This window comes from Leopardus geoffroyi, chromosome C2 (genome assembly GCF_018350155.1).
Source record: "Leopardus geoffroyi isolate Oge1 chromosome C2, O.geoffroyi_Oge1_pat1.0, whole genome shotgun sequence".
Lineage (NCBI taxonomy): Eukaryota > Metazoa > Chordata > Mammalia > Carnivora > Felidae > Leopardus > Leopardus geoffroyi.
Window position 1 is genome coordinate 62,261,376 of NC_059333.1, and position 27,763 is coordinate 62,289,138.

General features: G+C 37.6%; 1 protein-coding gene across 6 annotated transcripts in view; it reads right to left on the reverse strand.

Moving 5' to 3' along the window:
• The window catches only part of LOC123575924 (limbic system associated membrane protein), an 823,468-nt gene that overhangs the window by 62,332 nt on the left and 733,373 nt on the right, over positions 1-27,763 (reverse strand). The window lies entirely within an intron of this gene.

Sequence of the window (27,763 nt, forward strand, 5' to 3'; positions counted from 1 at the left end):
CACAGCACTTTGCTTGATTACTCTTCCATACTTGTCACTGGCACTGAGATTGTACTCCAGTCCCCAGGTGGGGTTAACATTGGTCTAAACCATAAATTTGGCCCATCATGATCTAGTTGTCAATGTCTCCTTTGCTCCAAGGCTGGATTCTCCTACTTGTATTTCTGTCACTGACCACCTGTTAGCCTAGATACAGCACAATTACCCAGCAATCTCAGCACCTTGCTCTAGTAGTAGGCCTTGGACTTGGATATTCTGAGACTAATCCCAACTTGAGCTTCCTTAATGCTATGAACTATAAGTCTTCCTGGAAAGGAAAAGAGGTCTGAGATGTGGGTAAAAAGAATTCATTCTCTGTCTTAGTTTGTTACTTTAGCCCAAGCAAAACTCAGCTATCTTCCTTTCTCATTGGGAACTTTTAAGTTTGCTAGTGGTTTAGGCCCTGCAGTGCTTAAAAGGCAAAAACTACACAATTATTTACTTAAAAGTATAATATTTATAGGGTCCATATGGAGACTTTTTATAGACAGAGAGAGCAGGTGATAACCAATAGCTGTCTTGCAAAAATATCAGACTCAGTATTTTTTTCCACATTATATAGCACAGTTTTTATATCTCAACCAAGCACTCACATGTTCTCAAGCATTTGTTTATAACTGACAACTTCCCAGCCCCGTGTTGAAGTCATTTCATCTTACTCTACAACGGTTGCCCACCTTACGTCTCACACCTACCTTATAAGGATCTCACACAGAATAACTATTCAGAGATTCAATTGCTAATGGTTTCAACCTAGAATATGGTATTTTGACCCTTGATAAGGGTGAAGCATATTGTTATGGACTGAAGGTGCCTGCCTCCTCCCACTCCCAAAGTGATAGTATTAAGATGTGGGGCCTTTGGGAGGTGATTAAGTCATGAGGGTGGAGTTCTCCTGAATGAAAGTAGTGCCCTTTGGGAAGAACTCCTGAGAGCTCTGGTGCCTCTTCTGCAATGTAAGGATATAGGAAGAAGACACCGATCTATGAACCAAGAAATGGGTTCTCACCAGATACTGAACCTGCCAGTGCTTTGATTTTGGACTTCTGAGCCTCTAGAACTGTGAGAAATAAATGTTTGTTGTTTAAGCCACCTAGTCTATGGTACTTTGTTATAGTGGCCCAAACTGACTGAGACAGCATATCTACTCAGTATGCTACCATCCATTTATTTAAGAGCCTCTGGAGTCTATCCAAGGATCACATATTTAGAAAGCAAGCCACTTGGACCATGATTATTTATGCACTTCCTAGAAATGGCTTCACTGAAGTGAAACCACAGGCTTTTCTATAAAGACTATAAAAAATTAGCCTTTTGGACACATTTTCTATGTATTTCATAAACTTCAGTCAAATATATTGTCTAATACATTACTCAATACTCTTTATAAATGCCCTCCATGTATCAAAATATTTGCAGAAAATATTTCCTTAGATGGATTTTTAAACTCTTGTCACTGTGTTTAAAATAACAAAATAGATATGTGAATCAGTATATTTTTTCTTTTGGTTTCATTTTAGAAAAATTATGCAGATTTCATGTCCAGATATAGCAATCAACTTATCTCAGGTTCCTGTCACCATCTACTCCATTGTTTCTCAAAGTGTGATTCATGGACCACCTATATAAGAATCCCACTAGAAGCTTTTTATACATGTGGATCATCAGATCCTTTCACAGATTTACTGAATCAGAACCATCAGGAATTCATGTGTTTATAAAGTTCCACAGGTGATCCCTGGGCACACCTACATGTGGGAACCCTCCACCTGATTTTAGTAGTCTGTCATTCAGGGGCACAACCCTTTTTTTCTCTCTCAAGGGGTTTCAATTAACTTTAACTGAAAAGTTTAACCTTGGCCTGTGATCAGGGATCAATCTAATTTTTAGGTCCAGGGAGACTGAAAGAGAAAAGTTAAATTCTCATAAGAAGAATCAACATTCTGCATTGAATACAACACCCAATTCCCCTTCCTGAGCTAGCAATTCAAACCTCCATGTGTTGGTTTGAACGTGACACTTTGTGTCACACAGAGCTGCTTGCATTGCTAGCTCATTTATCCACATAGGCATATTGTTTTCTCTGTCTTTACAAATGACGCTGCTTAAGTATAGCAAAATTAAAGAATTTTCCCAACATCAGACAGATAGTACATGGCAAAGCCACCATGTCTGTGTGACTCTAGTGTTTTAACCATTGTAACATATTATAAAAGTTTCAGCTCTACTCCTGGTACTAATTTCCCTTGTCTACCAGTTCCAGACACTAGCTTCCTAACGAAATCCAGTGCTAACTACCTGCTGGCTTGTCTAGAACTCGAAATAAAGCCTAGATCCCAATTCCCAATTGTCTACTATCCTTTCTGTCCAGCAATCACTGTGTTTTGCTGGGCACGGTCACTAGATTTTCAAATTATAAAAATAACCAAGAATAGGTTATTACATGCAAAGTTGAACAAAAAAACGTAAATTGCTTTTCCTATCTCCATTATGTGTGAATTTTATTATAAAATCCTCTTTGATCAGTGGATAAACTGTGAACTTGCAGAATAACAGATGGATGGCTGCTGACCTTATCAAGTATTGGAAGATCCTCTAAGAATAAATTAATTTATAAACAGATGAGAGATTTAATTTCTTTGGATCATGTTACACAGGATTCGGAGCTCTCCCAACCCACACTCTAATAGTCTGGTTGCAGAGTTACATTGAAATTACATGTGGCCAGCATGAGGTGCAGGCAGATAAGGTGATGCAAAGCGGGGTCTGCCTGCCTGGCGAGATTTGACAGGTTGCCAGGCAGGATAAATTGCCTCAAAGAAATCAAACTTTAAAGCTTAATTATTTTCCCATTAAGACTCTTTTTGCAATGCAAATATTAATGCAAGTGGTTCTACCTTTTATCAGTTAACGTCTTAATTCTCAATTAACACCTAAGGGACTTGTCAGCCTGCAGGCAATCAGGATAGGTACTTGTGGGAATAGGTTCTGGGGAACTACAAGGACTAGAATGGAAGAAGAGGGCACTGCTCGGGATGCGGGTGGGTCACCGTTCAGATAGCACATTTTACACATCTAAATGTTCGAGGCAACTAAATCTAAACGTTCAAGGCAACTACGAAGAAAGTAGTAAATACTGATACAAAATATTTCTCTTTTATATCTAAGTCTTGATGTGAAATTAGTTGTAGATACGGATAAAGAGGACGGTCTTTACATGTCATATATACACACACAAATAAGTCAGTCCTGGAATAGGTATAAAACACACTAAAAGTCTTTCGGCCTGTTTGAGGTCATACTAGGTGGTCTTCTAAACTTGCTGATTCATATCTCTGAGAACAATAGCCAGTTCTTCAGAAGATAGTTGAGTAAATTCTGAGTAGGAGGTCTTGGAATATTTTTAATATATCACTAGGTTTTTAAATTTCCTCAGTATTCCCTTCCTTGCAAGGATTCTGTACCATATGATCAAGGCTAAACTTGGTTATAACAATATCTCAAGATACAACATTTGCTGATGAAATTTTAGGTTCCTGGTCTAAAAATCCCTTGCAATATCAAGGTGAAAAAAGTTAAGCACCTCAAATCACCCTCTTTAGACAGATGGTTTTACCTGAAGGCTAACTTAGCACTGGCTTTCGGGCCACTGACTGACTTGCTGTGGTCAGCGGCAGAGGAGACTATAGGGAAGATGTGAAGGCAGAAAAGTGTGAGGGAAAGGTCCTACAGCAAATAAGAAGGTAATAGAGTGGGGCACAAAGAGGTCATAGAAAGAAAGCAAGCAAAGTGGACCATGGGGAAACATAAGAGCAGGAAAAAAAATACTACCATATTGCAACATCCTAGAATAGACTCACAGATACCTACAAAATCAGCCTGTTGACAGTCAAGGCAGACTGAGGTTTATTGACAGGTTGGTTGAGCCTAAACCTATTCATAAAAAGACTTCATTTGGATATGGCATAAAGTAGTCATGCGAAGAAATGGTCACCTGTCATCTACACATCTGAGAGTAAGTGAATACGTAAGCACATGATTGCAAAGGTGGCTGGGTATAGGAAAGCTTACGAGTCACAAGTTTCCAGTGGTCATTATTGACAACATAGTGATAACCTTTAGTCATCTTTATAGGACTGGAGGCTTAATAATTTCTTACAACTGATATCCCTGGTCCTGATATCATTCCAGGTAGTACAAGGGCTTTAGGTTCAGGTTTGGGTAGGTTATCAAGGCTTTGCACATCAGGGATAATGAAAACGTTTTGTCCCTATATTCAGTTCTTATCTAATGGAATGTCTACCTAGAGAGCTGTTGAGTGCTGTCATGGATGAATACTATTGGCCATTGCCATGGGAAATGGGGATGCTGGTTACATATGACCTATATGAACTCTAGTGGGGCTAGTTAAACCCAGTTAGAGCATGTCTAGGTTGGATTCACATTAATGAAAAGAAGATGCAATTCCAAAATAGTCAGATGTTTGACCTTCCCCTTTCCCAATCCAAGCACTGGCCATTGAGAAATATATCCTTCTTTCCTCAAGAAGTCAAAGGTGGAATATCAGAAAGCGACTTAAGGATGAGAGATATTTGGAAGAAAAGAGGAGTGTGTGTGTGTGTGTGTGTGTGTGTGTGTAAAATATGTTCAGGGAGGGGTACCTGGGTGGCTCAGTCAGTTCGGTATCTGACTCTTGATTTTGGCTTAGGTCACAATCTCACAGTTTGTGAATTCAAGCCCCATGTTGTCAGTACAGAGCCTGCTTAGGATTCTCTTTCTCTCTTTCTCTTCCTCCCTCTCTCAAAAATAAAATAAAAAAAAAACATTAAAAAATATATATGTTCAGGGAAAGCTGGAGAAAGGTAAGTGACAGAATTTGTGTCAGCAGGAATGTGGAATTATTCTCCAAACTAGCAAGAATATAGTCAAAGAGCCAAAAATATTAAACTTGAGGCACATTTAAAATGAAGTTTGGTAGAGGAAAGTTTAAAAGTAATTTCACAAAATTTAATCATATAGATTTAATCTCCATTTGTTGGAAGATACTTTTTTGTAACTCTTCCAAATTACAATTCAGGATACAGTTTCTCAAAATTTTTTAGGTAGCAGAACACCCCCCAAAATCATGGTACTTACTTTAACAACAAATACAAATGCAAAAAGCTAAATATTTTATCATGTTTTGTGTTTATCCTGTTTTGACTGTTAGATTTTAATTAAAAAAATGTTGTAGATGCCAAAATATTTAAGGACTTCTTGAGACAACCTTCAATCAATAAAATGAATCAGTAAAAGAATGCCAATATTCCATTTTAGCAGCAGAACCACTAGTTTTGGTTTCTGGAACACCAGTGTTCCTTAGCAAATAGTTTGAAAACCATTGAAATAGTTTCCGAAGGACAAATCAATGCAATTATCTCAAAGGATAAACTAAAATCAAGCAATGTAAAGGGATGGTAGGTCAACTGCCAATTATCAAACTTTGATAGCCATAAGTGAAAAACCAAATATGGCCAGGAGATTGACATCCTTGGGTTCTTCATAAAGATGAACCCTGTATCTCATGCTAAGAAGAGAGAGAGGGAATTGTGGGGGGGGGGGGGCTGTGTACAAATACAGGAGGGGTAGCTCTCCCTTTTTAATGAGTACCAGTCCTCAGAATAGAAAGCATGTTAGAGAATTTAATTTGACAATTAGTATACACCCAAACACTCAGTACTATGCTGTGAAGACACAACAAAGTATAATAAGACAACACTAAAACAGAATGGGGACATAAAACTATTTAGGAAACCATTTTATTGATAACATGTCATCAATAACTTGAAGTTGCTTTTACTGCCAATATTCATTACTCTTGAATGTTCCAGTTCCTTACTTTTGAATATGATTGCCCAGACAACAGATACTCATTCAATGTTAGTTTATTTTTAGCCTCTTTCTCTTTCTTCTACAACTGTCTCTCAGAGTTTTTACCTCTTAGATTCTGAATAACCTGCTCTATATTTGGTGAACCACTTAAAAAATGTAAGATTGAAGATTTAACTTAGATGTCTTTTCTAAACAAAACCTTTTTATTGCTGAAATACAGATATACATGTCCTATTATTTTACTGATAACCAAAAATATTTTTGAAAAAAATTATTTCCTAAGATTGTGACTTATTTTGTTCCAAATTTGTCTTAAGTTGGAACCAACAGAGGTACAGACGGGGCATTAACAAACTATGGTCCATAGGCCAAATTTGACCTGCTGCCTACTCCACAGCTAAGAATGGTTTTTGCACCTATAAATGATTAAAAAAAACTAAAACAAAAACAATATTTTTTAAGTTTATTTATTTATTTTGAGAGAGAGAGAGAGCGCATGAGTGGGAGAGAGAGAGAGAGAGAGAGAGAGAGAGAGAATCCTAAGCATGTTCTGCACTGTCACTGCAGAGCCTAATGTGGGTGTTGAACTCACACGTTGGGAGATCATGATCTGAGCCAAAATTAAGAGTTGGACTCTTAACCGACTAACCCACCCAGGTGCCCAAGAACAATATTTTGTGGCACATTAAAATTACATGAAATTCAAAGACCAGTATTCATAAATAAAGTTTCATTGGGATACAGCCATGCCCATGAATTTATTTATTGTGCAAGACTACTTTCAGAGTTTAGCTGCAACATACATTGCACAGCTTGCAAAGTTTAAAATATTTACTACTTGGCCTTTTATGGAAAAAATCTGGCAACCACTGGTATAAAGGAATAGATCCTACCATGCAAGTCTGAAGACCCGCGTTTTTCACTGGGCTGTTGTGTTTAAATCAGGTAATACTAAATAACAACAAAATTGAATTTCAGAGATATTATTCTAAGATAGGCAATTATTTTCAAATAATTATGGTGTCAATACCTATGATTCCACTTTCATTTTAGGTCATCCTAAATATCATGCTAACGCAGTGTCTCTCAACCTAGGAAAAACCATCTAGGGAATGCCTTAAAAAGGAAGACTGTTAGGCTCAACTCCAGAAGTTCCAATCTAGCAGGTCTACTGTGAGTCCTAGGAATCTGCATTTTAACATGTAGGGGGATGCAGATGCACATTTGACTACAAAAGCTTCACAAAGGCATTGATTCACCCACCAGTTCCTCTGCTCTGGGTCTCAATAAACCATGTCAAGCAAGCTTTCAAAGCTCTGGCTGTGGGTATGAACTGAACTATTTTCTAGGGAAGAGACTGCTACACTTGCTGTGGGGCTGCTCCCAGGAGAAAGGCAGTGAAAGTTAGAATCAGACTAATAGCCTTATACTTGTTTCTTTCTAAAAAAGCCAAAAAGGCCCCAGGCATTTCTTTTGCCTGCTGGAGACATGGTGATCACAAACCCATAAGGTGCACAGAATTTGGTTCCCACAGCAGAGAAAAGCCGTTAATGAAATCACATGCAAACACTCACAAGATGGGAGAGAAATGCACAAGAATCAGTCATGGAGCTTTCATATTATAAAACTAAAAATCATATTTTCAAGAGCTGAAAAGTTTTCCCCTCTGAGAGTAGTAGTATACCAAATTCATATTAAAACTCTTTCTTATTTTATGCTGCCTGGGAGTTCTTAAAATTGATGGACCATAGGAAAAATGGCATGACATTCTCATAGGGACTGGCAGCTTGGAATGGCCATACAGTTTAGACCCTGAAACACAGAGATACACCCCCCTAACTACCCCCGACTCCTCCTCCCCCTGCTCTGACACACACACTTATTTAAAATTTCCTCTTTGGGGCACCTGGGTGGCTCAGTTGGTTGAGCATCCGACTTCGGCTCAGGTCATGATCTGTGAGGTCATGATCAGGTCATGATCGGCTCAGTCTGTGAGTTCGAGCCCTGCACTGGGCTCTGTGCTGATGGCTCAGAGCCTGGAGCCTGCTTCCGATTCTGTGTCTCCCTCTCTCTCTGCCCCTTCCCTGCTTATGCTCTGTCTCTCTCTGTCTCAAAAATAAATAAAAACATTAAGAAAAAAATTTTTTAAAAAAATTTCCTCTTTGCCCTGGGTCAATGATGAAGACTAGGAGTAAGTCTATTTAGCAGGGTCAGAGAAAAAATGGCTACAGGAATCTGAAGACAATCATCCTTGGAAAGGTGTAGCCTTGGGAAATCAACCTCACCATTGAAGATTCCAAAGGCCCTGGAAGGTCTCAGGAAAGGCAGAGGCTTAAAGGAAAACAATATCAGCAGTGTAGTGCTTGGATAAAAGGGATACCAAACACTGGATACCCCTGCTTAAGTTCATCCAGTGTACAAAGAGCAAATCCACCCAAGATAAACCCACCTGAAAGTAGAGTGTGTGTCTGTGGGTCTGTGGGTCTGTGTGTGTGTGTGTGTGTTGGAGAGAGAGAGAGAGAGAGAGAGAGAGAGAGAGAGAGAGAGAATCTCCAAATTCCTACACCCTTACATTTTTCTTTCTATATGTCACCTGAAGGTGCCCTATTGCCTGACTTTCCAGGGGTACTGTTGAAGTTTTGTAAGATTCTGGATGCTAGGAAAATTTAAACACTGATGTGAATGAGCAGAGTAGAAATAGCATCTGCTTTATACAAGCTAAATAAAAGTATGGCACATACCATCAATCCTTTTGCCTCAGGACATAAAGTGATCACCAGCTGGACGCAGAAACATCCCTCTACCATGTAGCAGAGGGCCTTGTGAGAAAGAAGAGAGTTACAAGCTGCTCAGAACAAGTGTACAGCTTGGCTGGTAGTGTTAAGAGGATGCTGCTGGTTCTAAAAGAATTAAAATGTTCCTGCCTAGTTGTCATTCATATCTCAGCATCTTCCTTTTTTATGTCCTTTTTTCTTTATTCTTAGACTTTTATTGATTTACATACTCTGTTATTTCTGAAGTTCTAAACATGAGTGAAGGAAAAAATAAATATAAATACAAAGATAAAAGGACTCAAAGGATGAGTGAGGAAGTGATCACATGCATAATTTTTGGCAGGCTGGTGTGTGTGTGTGTGTGTGTGTGTGTGTGTGTGTGTGTGTTTGAGTGTGTGTACAGGCAAATGGGGAAGACAAGGAGTCAAGAAGATCTCTACTATTCAATACATTTTGTTGTCTCTCTACTCCCAAATCAAAGGCATTTAAATCATTTATCCTTCAGTACTTGGATCAGCTTGAAATGTCCTCTGGGCAGGTGAGATTTCTCCATTTGGCACCTTTAGACTTCACCTGGATTCTACGTTAGCTCTCGAAGAGTTGACAAAGGCAAGAGGAAAAGCATCAGCGATGAAGAAGGGGGTACTAGTGAGGGGAGTATAGGAGTAAATACTAAGTAGAATCTGGAAAAGATGAGGAGTATGAGTGCCAGGAGAAGGAGAGAAACAGGAGGTGGGGAAGGAAACAGACCTGAAATCCTGGAAGAGGGAAAATGGAGAGAAGAGTTTAAATGGTGTGCAGAATGAAGGTAAGAAAAGGAAGAGAAAGAACCACAAGCATTTACTGAGTGAAAATTATGTGCTAAGAATATCACATGAATTATATTACCTAACCTTCTTGAAAGCTCTGTCATACAAGCATCATTATCTCTACAGATGAGGAAACTGAAGCACAGAGCTATTAAGTATCTGCCCTAAGATCACACAGGTAGTGGGGAAGGAGAAGAGGACTGAACACTGATTCACCAAATAGGTATTTATTGAGAGCTTATTGTAAATCAGACATGTGCTAAGCAATTCCACACAAACTTGTTGATTTGGGAAATAAAACATCACAATATAGTTATACTGTGGGTGAGGACCAGAGATTGGAATTTGTTTTTCAGGATTATAAGGCTGGTAAGTGGCAGAATGAAGACTTACATTCCACTCTGTCTAGCTCTAAAGTTCATGTTCCTTAAACTAGAACAGAAATTCTATTTCAGAAATAGGGAGAAGGGACCAAAATGAAAGGAGCTGTGTGGCTTGAGATGAAAGAAATCTAGAAAATACAGAAAAGAGAGGTATGTATCCTAAAATATGAGATATTTGGTGATTAAAGTCTGAGTAGATTAGATATGAAAACTTTTTGATGTAGCAAGAAATTCAGAAAATTTATTTTAGCATTTACATTTGATTTTCCTGATCATTCTACCTTACTTTATTGTTTCGTTTCATTTTATTTTACAAAATAAGTAAGCTTGTATAGTATAACAGCCTTGAAACTGGATTTAGGGAAACAGGGTTTATAGTTTTGTCACTAACTTTAGGCAAGTCATTAAAAATTCCCAAAATTCACTTTCCTCATCTGTAAAATAGAGGTTATAATACATTTCTTGATAGCCTTATAATATAGGTAAGAAGTTCAAAAAAGATAAGGTGTGCAAATTAGCAGGCACTATTTGTGAGTAAATGCACATGGTTAAACTTCATAGCACTCTTGTCTTAGGCTGTAGAGAGTGTCTGGCTTGCTCGTCCTTTGTCCCCCTCTGCAGATTCCCCTGGGATTTGATCTTCCACTAGGAGTTAGTCATGAAGATGCATGGGCCACTGCCCACTTGCAAAGTGCCAGAGTATCCAGGCACTTAGGAATATTTTACACACGGAGCTTTTGCCATCTCATAGGTTCATTCTTCCCTCTTGGAGCCTTTGCAGAGTTTTTATTGCATATTTAAATCTAATCAAACCTTGAATATTGCCTGTGACTATTGTAAAATATCCATTTGGGGTTTTTTTTTTGACATAATGGATTTGGAGCTTTTTGATTTCAGTGTACAGATTGATGTAAACAATACCTGCTGTCTATCTTCCTCCCGGAAAACATTCCTCTCCTTCCTGGGCTTCTTTCTACTCAATCTTCAAAAACCAGTGCAAGTGACATCTCTTTTATGAAATCTTTCTCAACATCTTCCCTTCTGCTTCTCCTCTTAATCCCTACTCGAAACTACCCCTATGCTAGTCTCCAGTGCTTGTTAGTCTCTATGCTCCATAAATTTTGTTCATACAATTATGGTGGCCTAGGTCAGGCTGCACTGACATCATTTGTATACATTTCTGTCTCCCCAGCTAGACTATGAGATTCATGACGCTAGGGCTCTAGGCCTATTTATCTTTATATTATCCTGTTCATTTATTGACTTGCATATTTATTTATACATTCAACTAAATATATGATTGTCTACTACATGCTAGGTGCTGAAGATGCAGGGTAAATAAAATCAGCCAATTTTCACTTTTATGAAGCTTGCCATCTCAAACATGTAGGTATGTGTAGAGGGTAGAAGGTGTGGTGTGTGTGTGTGTGTGTGTGTGTGTGCATGATAATCTGGTTAAGTCTAAGTTACAACCCTATCTGGTGCTCAGAAGGCAAGATCACCTAAGAAAAAGCCATGTAAATTGAGATTTCAAGGATACGTATTTTATTAACAAGCAAGGAGTTCACAGAAAATAGTAGGTACTTAAACAAAACAAAACAAAACAAAACAAAACAAAATAAATGAAGGATTTCCTCAAATAGAAGAGAAAAATGTTATAACAGAAAAAGCTATTATTTATTTAGGTCTTTCTATACACATCTATATTGTTTCAGGTAATTCTTATAACCACCATATGAGAGCACATTGTTTCTCTTATTTTTTACAACAGCTTCAAAAAACATCAGAAATTAGACAGTGAGTGAAATGTAACACAAACCATCTACTTTCAGTCCAAATCACAAATTATTCTAGAGATCCTCACTCAAGGAGGTTTCATCTTTTTTTTTTTTTTTTTTTAACCAGAGAAAGCAAACCAAGTAACCTTAATCTATCATTTGAATTTATTTGTTCCAATTATATTCTTCATCTTTACTTCCCAAATGAGAGTTTTTAAATACCCTCACTCATTTCTGTACTGAAATATTTAATTGAGTGAGAGATTAGAGTAGGGGTTTTATAAGTGGTTATCATATTTCATTTTAACAAATGTGATGGGTTACCAAAATTGCTGCATATAGCCAGATCTCTATAAATAGAAACCTACTACTAGAGGGTACAGAATAATTATATTATCCCAAATACTACTCTGCACTGTCCCTGTCACATAGTAGATACTCAATAAATGATTAGTTTTTAATGATGAATCTGAAATGATTTTTTTTGACAGCCAATGCTATTGTGAATATTCATTTGAGGGGTCACTGCCAGGGTGAAAGACTGTGGTCAAAGGACAAAGTAAAGCTCGCTAGATTATGGAGACTGTCCTTGTTGATCTGACCTCATTAGCATCATTCCCAGGGTTCTTGAACTCAATACCAAAAAAAGGCCTTATGACTGCATTAAGGAAAACCACAGTTCCTCTCCCAGGAGATAATCATGGAAGAGTGCAAATGGGCATATATTTTTAAATAAATTACAAAATGTGGCAGTGGATAAGCTTCACACACGATGTTTTTCTTCTGAAGTTTAGAAACAGTATTCCTAATTCTGTAAGTAGCATAACAGCAGGCTGATGGTGTATGTATATAAGGTAAAATCCTTTCCCAACGTCCACAAACTGGGGATTAATTTTTTTCCCTTTCATTTTAATTCTTAGAGCACTGAGGAATTCCTTTCTGTTCCGGACTATAATGAGGGCTCTGTTTGGGAGATTTGTCTCTGTAGCTAATTTTTATGCTAATCAGTCATATGGTTATTTCCACTTTAACGCCCCTACTGATCCAGATCTTTTGCATGAACTATCTGCCTTAGATCTGTAGCGGATTTCAAACTTACTCAGTAATGCCTCGAGTTCTGCATTCACTTTTGCTAACAAAAAAAAAAAGGTTCTGATAAACAAAACAAATCCTTTTTTGAAGCAATAAATCATACCCATAGTTTGCATAGCACTCATTAATTTAACCTTGAGGAAGGTCTAACTACATCAGGTATTTTACACATACTGACCAATGTTTTCAGACCCAGCAATCAGTACAGTTAAGGAATGAGAGCATGTGTCTGTAGTGTTTACCTGTCAGAAGCCAAGTGCTTTATGTCACAGAGTATGAAGTTACTATTGATTTCCCTCCTACCCCTTTACTCTGTTGATTTATTTCTGTTGTAATCTTGCCACAGGTTCATTCTTTGGACCAAGACTCTTTCATCATAATCATGTGTGGGGTAACTCCACCCAGATTTCTGTTATCGTGATCTCAAGTTGAAGATCTCTCTCAGGACTTCCCAGTTACCCTGTGCTGCTCATTTCAACCACCTGCTAGCAGTTTGCTTATCCTCTTTCCAGTCCATTTTTTTCTTCCTTTACTTTTTTTCTTCTATTGTGACCATAAACATGTGAAGAACAGCATGTTGGGATTCCATGATACCATATAAGTCCTTGAGTTATGATTCTGACAAGACATGACTAATTCCCCACTATAAGGAGAGCAATTTTAATTAGCTTTTTCTTCTTACACTTTTCCCCATTCTGTACGTACTCTCTCCCCTCTCTAATTCAACCCTTCCTTTTTGGAAGCCTTCCAGCAATAAAGCAGAAGGAGGCAGTCTGAGAAAGGTTAGGCAAACACAACAATATTACCGGAATAAGTAACATATTGCTCATTAAACATTTAAAATCAACAGTTGCTTGCTCGATCTGCCAATATTTTGAGAAATGCCAGTTTTACTGCTAGGTGCCACTTGGCTTAAGCTGCTTAATTCATGATTTGTGAACTGACATCCGGGATAACAAAACCATATTCCAGTTAGGATTTTGCCATCAAGAGGAAAGCTGAAATATCAAAACACAAAGCTCCCTGACTGTTTTCTTCTCCTTCCTGCCTCCCTCCCACCCTTCCTTCCTCCCATCCTCATGCCTCTGCCTTCATTCCAGAAACAAATGGATGTGTTAAAACACTGAAATGTGTTTGTGGAAGATAAATAGTTTATCTTAAATATACTGTTGTAGTGTCAAACCGAGTCTCAAATACATGTACATATTTTATTCACAGACATAACATTTCAAAATGAGTAGTTTTTTCAAACATTTATACATGAATGCAATGTCTATAAAAAATAAGAAATGAATGACAATATAGCTCAGATCTTATCAGTATTATGTGCCGATCTCATCAAGAACACAAGCCCAGAGTGTAGTAGTTTGTGCCATAAAAGGCATCAATTCCTGACTGGCAGCAGAGGGAAGTCTCAGATTTTTAACACATCCTTCTCCTTTCCCTCATTTTGAAGTTTTGTTGTATTTTTGCTTTGCTGCCACAAACATGTGACTTTGTTTAAGGTTTCCAATCATCTGGTCATGCTCTGTGCGTACTTCAGCAAAGGAATCCTTTGGTCAGGTGAACCATCACTATTACCAGGCACTGTGCTATTTTGGGGAGGGGGCTACAGGAAGAAATAAAATGTGGTTCCCACTCTTAGGCAGATCAGAGGCTACTGGAAAGATAGCTAAGCAAACGAATGATGAGGCCATCCAGTAATAAGTGCTGAGAGAGAAGTTTTGATCTTTTGCTACAATTCAGGTATTTAAACACAATGGGGTAAGATGTGTGCCATCAGGCCAATGAGCTTCATCTCCCCGAGCCATACCCAGAGGCACCACTTTCCTACCACAGATACTACCCGTGTAGCTACCAATGCTGAGGTACTAAAATGACAGTCTCAGCATCCACAGAGTCATGGAGAGATAATCATGACTTAGGAGAGAGAATTTCACAGGGCAATAAGATTCTTCATGAGCGTCCTCTGAAAAACTGTAGTGTGTTTCAGCATGAGATGATCTCGATGGAAGAGGAACAGGGAAAGGTGATGGAGGGCACTTTGCACCAAGCCTGTTACTAGTGGTCATGGGATGCAACTTTGTATTTAAACAACAAATGATGAAGTATTTTTATTCCAGTTATGAAGAAAGACAAACAAGGTAAAAGAGTGCATCTGCCTTAGATATTCTTTTTTTTTTTAATTTTTAACGTTTTTATTTTTATTTTTTGAAAGACAGAGGCAGACAGAGCCCTAGCTGGGGAGGGGAAGAGAGGAATACACAGAATCCGAAGCAGCAGGCTCCAGGCTCTGAGCTGTCAGCACAAAGCCTGATGTGGGGCTCAAACCCACAAACCATGAGATCATGACCGGAGCTGAAGTTGGATGCTTAACTGACTGAGCCACCCAGGCGCCCCTGCCTTAGATATTCTTAACTAATAAAAGGTTCACCTGGTATTTTGAGGACATGCTATTCTATAATAGTAGTCTAATAATAATAACAATGATTGCACATGTCAACCACTCCAGAAAAAAGTGAGAATTACTTGGGAATATATCTCCATGTGTGGCAGCTAAAAAGGATTTGGTGAATCTAATTAGTTTTGGTGACTTATGAGGTCAAGTTGAGTAGTAGAGTCTGATGTTTCTGAAGCCCTGTTATTTGCACCATCTGCCAGTTGAATCCATTACTCCAATCTGAGCATTCGTATCTCAAAATTTTGATGAAAGTTACATGGCAGTGAATTTATGATAGGTCCTAAATAACCACTTCTATGCCATTGGGGCTGCAAGTTCAGTCAAGTTTGCATCATTATTACCATTCCTTGGGCTTACAGAGGGCAAATTTTATGATCCAAGAAGTACAAGTCCAGCCAAGCAGGAAAATGGGTTTAGATTTATTGTGAAGAGGCACTCTTCTACCCACGACACAGGTCCATATTGTGTGGATTTAATAAAATTAATGGAAATTGTCAATTTTAAATGACTTAAGCTATTGGATACTTGGAGTATCATAAATGAGTAAATGGAACCCAAAGATAAACCTCAAACTTTAGACTGCTAAAGAATTTCAAATTCCACCTCCATCACTGAAGCGTTTATTAGTTACTATCGGGTGTAAGCTCTGACCAATCTGGGTTTTATGTGTCTCTTTACAGTTTGTATACACTAGTTTATGTTGTTAATAATAAATAAAAAGCTGATGTTAGAAGGTAGGAAGAGGAGATATAGTTATTCATTCTCTCACCCATTCAATAAACATGTCATTAGTCCCTGTAATATACACCACTAAGCATGGGGTTATATAACGTTTATTTATTTATTTATTTATTTATTTATTTTTTTTAAACTTTTTTTTTTTTCAACGTTTATTTATTTTTGGGACAGAGAGAGACAGAGCATGAACGGGGGAGGGGCAGATAGAGAGGGAGACACAGAATCAGAAACAGGCTCCAGGCTCTGAGCCATCAGCCCAGAGCCCGACGCGGGGCTTGAACTCACAGACGGTGAGATCGTGACCTGGCTGAAGTCGGACGCTTAACCGACTGCGCCACCCAGGCGCCCCAAACGTTTATTTATTTTTGAGAAGAGAGAGACAGAGCATGAACAGGGGAGGAGAGAGGAAGAGGGAGACACAGAAACTGAAACAGGCTCCAGGCTCCAAGCCGTCAGCACAGAGCCTGACGCAGGGCTCGAACTCACGGATCGCAAGATCATGACCTGAGCTGAAGTCAGACGCTTAACCAACTGAACAACCCAGGTGCCCCAGCATGGGGCTATATAAATGGAAGGCTCTTTGGGGCTCACATTTGAGTGACAATTTTAAAACTAGACAGCAAGTCTTGATCAATTGAGAATTGGCTGTATAGGTAAGCCAATGTGTAGATGAGAAATAATGGCATCTCATTAAGATTTTCAAAAAGAAAGTCCAGGTAAAACTAACAGCCATACATATGAGCACTGGGTACCACAAATATGGCCTTTTTTTCCCTAATTCGTCATTAAAAAAAAAAAGGTTTTATGGCAACCCCTGTATCACACAGATCAAATGCTTAATTTGGTTTTAAAATGCTAACATTAAACATAACCTTGGTACCTGTGAATCTAAATTCCTTTAATTCAACATTAAAAATGTTCTGATTATTTATCAACCTTAAGATCCATTAGGGGAGCATGGGTGGTTCAGTCAGTTAAGTGTACGACTTCAGCTCAGGACATGATCTCGCAGCCCATGAGTTCAAGCCCCGCATCGGGCTCTGTGCTGACAACTCCGAGCCTGGAGCCTGCTTCGGATTCTGTGTCTCCCTCTCTCTCTGCCGCTCCCCCACTCACGCTCTGTCTCGCTCTGTCTCTCAAAAATAAATAAACGTTAAAAAAAATACCCATTAAAGAAACACATAAATAAAAATTAAACTAAAAAGCTCTCATGGGTTTGAACACACTCATGATCACAGACATCAAGGGACAAACACTAATGCTTAAGCCAACATAAAACGAAAAGATGCTTGGACATCAGAGGTTTCTCTGGTGAACATTTCTGTGTTATTAGCCTCTGGACAGGCTAGCTGATTGCAGGGGAAACACAACTTAGGCTACACTAATGAAAGTCTCTTCTGGAAATGTGAAACTTGAATGGGCAGTCTCAGATTTAGGTGAGTTTTGTTAATAGTATCATGCAACAGAGAGAGTCCCCAAATGTCTCTTGCTTAAGATTTACTTTATTTTTGCTTATCAAAGACATATTGTTCAGCTTTTCCTTCAAGTCTAGGATTCATTCTTGCAAATTTCTAATAAATTCTCTGCTTTTCCCTATGTTAGGTCAGTTAGTTTCTGTTGCTTACTACCAAAGGATATTGACAGAGATAAATACTTGACAACCAACTTTTTCCTCTTGAGATACTCAATCCCTAAAATAAAGGGCCACACTGAAAATTCTGTTCACTTACCAAGACTTCTAAATCACTGAGAAAATCTAAGGTCAGGATTATGAGTAAAATTTATGTGATCATTTAGTAGCAAATAGAGAATATTTTTAATGAATTAGAAAATCAGATTAAAAGATCATGGTTAGATTGAAGCCTAAACATTTGAAATCTGCTGTGTCCAAATAATGTACACAGCACTTTAGGTACCATTTCTAGGGAGATTATATCATCCTTACACCTAACATTATTATTATCCTAAAATAACAAGTAGCATTTTAATAGTCTTACCATTTGCATTCACAGATGTTGCTACTAAAAATGGCTATAAACCTGTGTTCAGGTAAAGAGTTAACACATAACTGTTGCTCTTTGTCAGTCTGTGCATCCTTGAAAACTTCCCCAGGATCAGTAAATTAAGTCATTCCTGTGCCTTCTACAATTTGAAGTCCTATGTCATGCCTATTTAGAAAGAAAAGTTTATGTTTGGGTGTCACTTGCCTACCCTGCATTTCCAATTTTTCTTTTTGCCCAGTATTATAGAGCCATTCTGCATTGTTTGGGTTCTTGCTTTAATGTGCTCTGCTAGTGTATGTTCTGCTCACCTTATTGATGGTCTTACCCATTCAGTTGCTTATAAATCTTTTTGCTTTTACCCTGCCAATGAGAGCTATATTAAGAGCAAACATTCTTTTATTGCTTCTTGACTGCTTGTGTTCTTGGACTTGGTTGTTGTTTATATTCACTTGCTACTTAAACGAGGGTTCCAAAATGACACTGATTAAGCCAGATAGGATATGTATAGTATGCTGAATTAGATTCATGGTCAAAACAAAAAATCAGAAAATACACAATTCCCATAAAATGTGAAGTTGGTTTAGAGTCAGATTAGGCCATACTTATCTTTACTCATCTAATAAATACTTATGGATAACTGCAGTTGATGCTTTAGGTAGCCAGTCCAGATTCCCTTTCCCATTACAGATTCCCTTTCCTGGAAATAGGTACACCTATTTCTTAGGTTATGTGAAAACTATACCTGTGACCTTCTCTGGAGAATTTCTGGTGGATGGGAGCCAAGATGGCCATAAACTTCTGGGTTACAACTTACGTGTTCCCAAGTGAATAATGGTGGACTGATTCAGGATTCAAAAAGTCTAGCTCTCTGTCTCATGATGGGATAATGCTACAGTGCTATGTATAATCCAGAGCCTTACTACAGACTAGAACAAGGTGAGAATTTTCTTGAGGTACTATTTCTTTTGGCCCTTTCCCCTTCCTTATCCCACTTCTTTCCCACTTGAAATTTTTTCCTGAGGAACACTCCTCAATAAATCACAAACCCCTAAATCCCTGTTTCAGGCTCTGTGTCTAAGGAACCTGCCTTCAGACAGTCATCTACTCTGTGTCAAGTACTAAGGGTAAAATTTTGAGTAAGGTATTAGCTTTTCCCGCCTAAGTTCTTGAGATTTATTACCTTTTTATTTTCTGGATTTCTCCAGACACATTCTGGTCCAATAGTTGCTGGTTCAATAAACAATTTTCTGGACTCACAATTTCCTGTTTGTTTTTTTTTTTTTTTTTTTTTTATACATCCAGATATTCTTGATATACCTTACTCAAGAGCCACTTTCCTAAAAAATTATGTAATAAAGTTTCTATAAGTCGAGTCATGTTTGAAATAGCACAGGGGAATATGCTATTAAAAACATTATTGTTGGGGCGCTTGGGTGGCGCAGTCGGTTAAGCGTCCGACTTCAGCCAGGTCACGATCTCGTGGTCCGTGAGTTCGAGCCCCGCGTCAGGCTCTGGGCTGATGGCTCAGAGCCTGGAGCCTGTTTCCGATTCTGTGCCTCCCTCTCTCTCTGCCCCTCCCCCGTTCATGCTCTGTCTCTCTCTGTCCCAAAAATAAATAAACGTTGAAAAAAAATTTTTTTTAAAAACATTATTGTTAATCCTTTCATAAACTGAATAATCATTAAATTACTATACTTTGAAATTTGAATTTTTATATATCACTTTAACATAAAGAAGGTACTGCTTTACTGGGCAATGTATTAATGCCAAAAAGATTTGTTGGTGGCTTCTTCCCAATCCCCTGCCCTCCCCGACTCTCCATTCTTACTTTTGTATTCCCATTTCTGTGCTTATAGTTGCGATATTCTGGCCACAGTGTCCTCATCCTGCTGATTTACCTTATGCTGATCAAATCCATCTCTTTTTCATTCCTTCCTCATGCTGGGTATGTGGGTGGATGGCTCTATGCAAGAATTTGTACGTGATATAGGGAGACTAAGGCAGATAGACTGAATGAGAAATAAACTCTTATTACACTAAATTCCAAAGAACTATTTACATGTTTTTTTTTTCAGTTCCTAAAGTCCTCTTTCATCAGTTGCCACTGGAAACAAGTAGACCACTGAATGGGGCTTGGGAATACTTGAATAAACAGAAGATTTTGTTACACTGTAGTCTGTTAGAACACATTTGGGTAAGAGAAACGGTAAGTGATTTAAAAGGATGAAAAATTTGAAGATCAGAAGGCAAGGAGGTAATTAGTGAGGTAAATGGAAGAGGTGCCTGTTTGGCTCACTTGGTTTAGCATCTGACTCTTGATTTCAGCTCAGGTCATAATCTCACATTTAGTGGGACCAAGCCCTCATCTGCCTCTGTGCTGACCGCGTGGAGCCTGCTTGGGATTCTTTCTCTGCCTCTCTCTCTGCCTCTCCCCTGCTCCCTCCTTCTCTCTCTCCCTCCCTCTCTCTCTCTCTCAAAATAAATAAATAAGTAAATAAACATTTAAGGGGGGAAAAGAAAAGTAAATAGAAGAGAAAGTGGTTGGGATAAGAGATTCCTGGTGTTCCTGTACTTTGGTGGAAATAGAGCTGGAAAATACTGGAAATAACAAGATTGTGTGGGTACTCCATGGGCTGGAGGGGGTGGGTATATGATTGGGCATACAGTGCACATCACATAGGCGGTGTATGCAGATAGTGAATGCATAGAAATCAACCCCAAGTGTACCTGATGGAGCTCCTAAGAGCACTGAGTCCTCATAGGAGGCTTTGTAGGAATCTTAGATCTAAACCAAGTGTGGGGTAGTAATCCTGGCTGTGTTTATTTATTCACCATTAAGACACTGTTGCCATAAAGAAATGGTAGGGCATTTTAACTTAGAAGAAGTGAAAAAAAAAAGACTACAAAAGAAGAATGAGCTAGGGTTGGCACAAATGGTTAAAACTGAAAAGAAGTATTTTTAAAGCATCATAAGAAGATATGAGGAGGGAGAACATCACTGAGTGAATGGAATCAAAAATAAATGAGGGACATGACATTAATGATAAGTCCAAATGGCTGACAGACTCAACTAATTTCTTAAATCTTGTTTTAATAAGAAAACAATTACTGTGTATGATTAGGATATAATTAAGTTTCTGCAAAAAATGGCTCCTAAAAGCAGAGAATGGAGTAATTGGAAAATTTGGACATTAACAAATCAGTGACTCTGGGTATATGATGCCTACAGTTGACTTGATAGTTGGATGTCACAGTGATTGAATTTGATTTTTGCAAAGTCATGAAAAAAGGAGAGACCTCTGTGTATATCCAAAAGAGGTAGTAATAATGGGTGAATGGAAATAATTTTCATTTAGGTAAAGAGAATGACTTTGGAGGCTGACTAAAGCAGTTTTAAAAAGGAACAGATGTTCATACAGAACACACTTAAATATCAAGATGACAGGTAAGCAATATTATCTCAAGAAGAACAAATGGTGGACATCATTTCTGATAGCTTTATGGTGGACAAAATTATAAACAAGTAATAAAAGTCAACCCGGGATAACTCATATAGTTGAGTTTCAATAAATATGAAATAGATAATAAATATTCTAGTTAGATTCAAAGTCAATCTGAAATTAATCCTATTAGGTTGCTAATTCATAAAGGGGCACTGGGATGGCTCAGTTGGTTAAGTGTCTGACTCTTGATTTCAGCTCAGGTCACGATCCCGGTTTCAAGCCCCACATCAGAGTCTTCACGGACAGTGGAGCCTGCTTGGGATTCCCGCTCTCCTTTTCTCTGCCCCTCCCCAGCCCCAAGGAAATAAATAACCTTAAAAAAAAAGATTTATTATGAATGGCTAGAGAGGTAGTTCTGGTGGTCTCTTTAGGGGGAGTATTATAAGGTTCACCATTGTTTACCAGAATGACTATGAAGAAGTTGAAGGTGGCACTTGATTTAAAGATACTGCAAATGTCAGAGAACAGGAAATAATGAAGGAATGCTAACACATTTACAAATAGGAACCAAAGCATCTAAAATAAGATCAAGCTTGGAAAACATAAATGCTCTAGCATAGGAGAAAACAATCTAACAGACACACACATTCAGTAAGAAGACGAACCTGGAAATCAGCAACATTGAAAAAAGAACAAGCATGAATGATTATAAGAAACACAAGTATATTCTGAGGACAGCAAATATAAACAAAAGAACTGTTCCTTTAGATGCTGAGTGTAAAGAAGCACTCTTCAAAGGTCAGAGAGATGCCTATAGATATAACACAGATGAATTGAATAAACAAGAAGTGTTATTTAACACATAGTATGTGCAAAATACTAAGCAAGATTCTCACTGAAGAAAGTATACTAAACATGCAAAATTGAATTGAATGTCTTTATGACCCAAATATAAAAATTGAGGAAGCTTACAGAAGAGAAGGGCAAAAACTAATGAGATAGAGAAGATGTAAGAATTCAACAAGTACTGAAATTTAACATCTGGTATGTGCAGTGCAATGTGCTTGGTGCTCCAGGGGGAAAAAAAGGCTAGATTTGCATTTGCATGTTCTGTCCTACAGTGTTTTAGCCTTATTTGGGAGAGAGATTTATATACAACAGAACCTGCTTTATATTTAAGAATTTTGACAGTTTGTGGTACAGTGAAAAGGACAGTGGAGTGAGCAAAGATTCAAGATCCATTATGATTATGAGATTAAGTAGTTAGATGAGATATTTTCAATTCCCTACTGTGTGTTATAATTCTATGATTTTCAGGTCTCAGGAAAAGATTAGAAGACTAGAGGGAAAGTGAGGTTATATCAACCAAGAAAAGAATAAGGTGACTTGGAGAAGATATGTTTAATATTAGCTACAGGCATGATCAAGGCTGGACTCATAAAGGAGTCATGCTAAGAACAACACAGGTCAAATTTGGAAGGTAAAGCATTTTGGGGGAAGGAACAATTTTCTTCCACTTAATGTGTCTTATTTAGCTACTCTTTATCAAACAGGATATTGGAAGGAAGCAACTTAGAAAAGCAAGACTCTAGAACCAGGAATCATGCAGGCTAATGCTGTCAGGGTCATAGCTTTCACTATGCCAGAGGGCCTGAAGACAAGGTTGCCCTGTTATTCCCATATACTTCTCCATCAACTATAAAGTAAACAAATTATTAAAGCACCCGATAAAGAGCAAGTTTGGAGTTGTCATCAGTAACAGGACTTTTTCTACCCAAACATGGCTTTTCATGCAGGATTGCTTTCTTTAAATCTTTGGAAGAGATTTATTCTTTAAGTCTGTTGGTCTTTAGTGGAGATTTATTCGTTGAGAGCACAGATTCTTTCTAAATCTTTGACTCAGTCCCTCTTGGTAGAGGAACTATTTAAGAAGACTACAGAGTTACTGTTACTGAACATGAATAGCAGGATGAATGTATAAGATCAATCCATTCCTTCATTATTTTTATTGCATATTTTATAATTTTACTATGTCCATATATAAAAATATTAAAATGAAAACATATAAGATAACTTGACAATTTTTACACTATAAAACAAAATAAGTTAAGAGGGAGTCTTATTTTAACAAATTCTAAGCAAAATGTTGATGATTCAGATGTTTGTTGTCTATGATATGATATTTTGTGATTTCTTGCAGGCATCAATTTTAAAGGTTAGTAAGGATATGTGAATGAGGAAAAGTTAAGGTGAAATATTACAAAAGTATATTCAAAAGTCAAAAGCTTATTAAATAGAATCCTAGAATGTTAATTATGGAAGAAACCTTGGAGATTTAATTTAATTCCTCATTTTACATTTGAGGTAACTGAGACCAGAAAGGTGAAGTTAGTAGTTGACAGTGGTTCCAATTAAAATTTAAATCTTCTGACACCTATTCGTTTGCAGTCTTTTTCTTCAATTACGTGCTAATCATCACTATTATTCAAAAAGTGGTCTGTGAACTGTTTTACTGGTTCACTAGGTAAATATGGTTATCCAAATATTTACTGTTAATTTCTACATTTATGTCATAAATATATACATATGTATAATACATACTCATAAACAGTTAACATTTTACCAACTAGCACCAGTCTGGAGACCACACTTTGAGTAGCGGTGATGTAAATGACAACATGCACTATTTGAAATTTGAGCAGCCAGAGATAGTTATAGAATGGAAAGTGCTACGTCCAAGGAATAAAGGTCCAAAATTCAACCCTAATTCTGCATTTTTTCCCCTTGATTTGAAATACTAGTGGTATTTTGTTGCTGGATTTTCCCTAAATAAATTTGTTAATACTGCTTTCAGTTCTGACTTTTAGTGTCTCTAGTTAATCTATTCCTGATCCCTTTTTGAGTGGTTGTCAGAAACAAAGTGGGCAAATGGGGCTGGCTGAACAGGCTAGACCTTTATCTCCACAAACCACTCCACTTGTGACCCAAGATGAAATGAAGTAGTTGTCTCTGAGGATGGGATGTCATTTGCAGGTTAACAATGTGTTGTCCTTTCTTATGTATTTTGGAAATTGGAAACTACCTTTAAATAGTAAGTCAACTTTTTTGCTCAAACTGCTGAATGTTTCATTGCTGCCTATGTAAACAGAGTTCAGCAATAATGTTCCCTCGGATAAATATGCTCAACTTTAATCATTTTTTAAAAACCATTCTCCCGTGACAGAGGCCTAATACAAATGCCATGCCAGCATCAGCAATAATTAACATACAAGGAATTTTATATGTTCTTGATATTAGAACAACAGGTTTTCTTTGAACCATTTTGACCTTAAAACATGGGGCAAAGTAATAGCTTACATAAACAGGAATGGCTTTCACAGGAATCCAAATAATTTTTTTATAAAACTTTCAGCAAATTCAATTAGTTTGTAACTGGTTGTTAATACTTTCTAATACCAAGTAAATACTCTAAGTTAGACCTGTCCTCTGATTAGAGGACTATATGAGAGCTGCCTTTCTCCTTACTTTTGTGTATACTATTTGTATAATTTTATTATGTCCACATATTGATGCAAGCATCAGAAACTATAAAAACAGCTTGCTGATTTTTATCTTAGAATATAAATCAAAGTAAAAAATACAAATCAATGTAAAGATGGGTTTTATTTTAATAAATAGCAAAAAACAAAGTTATGCATATATTGAGACCACTTCACTGCTGTTGATAAAATGAATGAAATATTTTAACAACTATCTGCCATTTAATAATTTCATTCAACTCAGATATTGTTCTTTTGGTTTTCCATAAAGTAGAACAATTATATTAAATGAATTTGTGTAGAAAGATAACTATTTCAACTATGTTTAACCCATTTCTCCAACCTGCAGTCAATTTTGGGGGACAAGAATAGGATGTATTGGGTTTTTCTTAGCCACAGGAAGAAGCTGGGATCACCTTGTCATTTAATGAATTATCAAGTCAGCAGGCACTTGGTCTCTACACATATTCATGGTATTTTAAGTGACAAAGGACAGAGTGGGTAGGAAATAGGTAGGAATTTAGAGTAGGTGATGTCAGGGAGATGATCGGATTACATATGACTTTGTGAATCATAGGTAAACTAGAATCTGCTTCACTTGGCTACAGTGAACATAATCATGCTCAGAAACCACAGAGTGAAGTATCGATTGATATTTCAATTGGTAATAAGTATCATAAGATATGCTTTTGCCACTGAATCTAAAATTTTGACCTATATCATGGGCAGTAAGGAAATCTTCATCTCCTATGTCTCAAGGCTCTTCGCTTTATGGGGGGACAGGGCAATGCCTGAGGTCTCGAGGTCCCATGGATGAGAATTTTTTGGAATCCTTTTCACTTCAGCTGCGGCCATCTGATGCTAAAGGGGCTGTGGTGAGGCAAAAGATCTTGACTGCTCTTCATAATGGCTAAAAATTGTATCTGAGGTGAAAGGCCATGAATCCCCATGGTTTGTTAGCCAAATGTACCAATCCCAAAGAAAATCATAGCAGATTGGAAATCAGTATGGTGATTATTAATTAGTTTTTTGGATAAAAGGAATTCTATATTCCTATATTCATATTGGAAGTGTAAATATGAAAAACATATAGTGAATCCTATTAAGAATTTAAAGTAAGTACCAAACCCTATACTTATAAAGAGCCCTTGCTCTGCTTAATCTATGCTGTGAAGTACTCTGAGCACCTTTATTCATGTAGTCTTTATGTATTTCAGCTTACTTTCTTGGGCTCCTTTATCTTGCTATAAAGATAGCATGTATTGCTCTTGAAGCCTGGACTCCAGCATGAACACATGTAAAATCAACCTGAATCCAAATTGCACCTTGAGGCCAAGTCCAACTGACTTGCAGTCTAAGGTATAGTCACACAGCTGAGCACAACATAAATCAGTTGGGACACAGGTAACTTGAAAATTGATGAATAGGAGGATGGATGCTTATTTCTGAGAGTACAGTTTGAAGGTGATTTGTTACACAGCATGATTGTGACAAGAACTGACTGATACAAGTATTATGCCTGACTAGCCTGAAGCAATCATTAGCTAAATAGACACTCTTTTAGGAAAGTGAAGTGACATCCATTTTGTCATTTGATTGGATTTAGGTCAGGCAATGATGAATAAGAAAGGAAAAAAATTATCCTTTCATATTCTCATTTAGAATACATATGTATGTAGGAATGTGTGTATGGCTATTTATACACACAATTCTGTTGATTTAGAAAGCAGCATAAAAATTGCTTTTCCATTTTTTCCTCATAAACCATAAAAAAACCACGGCAAGACTTAAAAGAAGGAAAAGCTCTTAAGTGCCAGTTAATTATCCTGTCGTTGACTTAGCTGTACTAAAAGCTACTTTGAATACATTTGTGTTTATCTTTCCATTACCACCCCAGGCCTTTACTGCAGCTTCTAGTCCCATCTGTTCCCAAACCTAGCTTTTATTTAGAATATAGTTGTTAATTACCTCTTTAACACCTCTCTGCTACTCTACACTGCATCTGACCCCACATCACATTCAGTGTCTTCTGGTATAAATTAGCCCTTCTGTTGTTCAGAGTTCCAAGTCTCCCCCCATTTTCTCTCTCAAATCATTCTCTTCCTAATACATTTAAAGAGAAGAGGGGGATATACCCAAATGAACCCTAGTTCAATCCAATCCATGTTCCATTGTTTCACTGAAACCCTATTGTCCTTGAAAACCAGACTTCTGTGCTTACTGCCTGGTTTCTTGAAGCCCATAACATTTCTTTTTAGTGTTTTGAAAAATTCAGATAAAGAATATACTGGTTGAACAGATATCTATTTCGTCATAGTCCCTTCCCCTCTACTACCTTTATATCACACTGTTTGGAAATATGATAAGTTTAGAAAAGACAAATATCAACTATGTGGCAAAATGGGATTGTTGAGATTTTTTATAATGGAAACCCCGCATATGTTAAGTCTGTGGTTGGGAGAAGTAAATTCAGAAGAATAAGAGATAGCTACCCCATACCAGCCTTCTGAGCACTAAAGATCTGAGTTTCTCTCAGGGCTAGGCTCTCCCCTCTAGCACAAAGAAGGAATAAACAGGGAGGGATAGGAAGGCAACAAAATAAGATCAGGCCTATTTACATCCTCTGTTGAGCCTCTGAATGTTCTCACTCCCCACAAAACACTCTCATAACACACATGGTACAGTTGGGTTTTGCCAGGGTCCTTCTCTCCACTCTGGCTGCAGCAAGCTGGAATTCAAAGGTTGAGCCTAAGGGTGAGCAAGCTTCTTTGTGATCAAAAATGAATGTAGTTATCTGTCATTCTACTTTTTTTTTTTTAAATTTTTTTTTCAA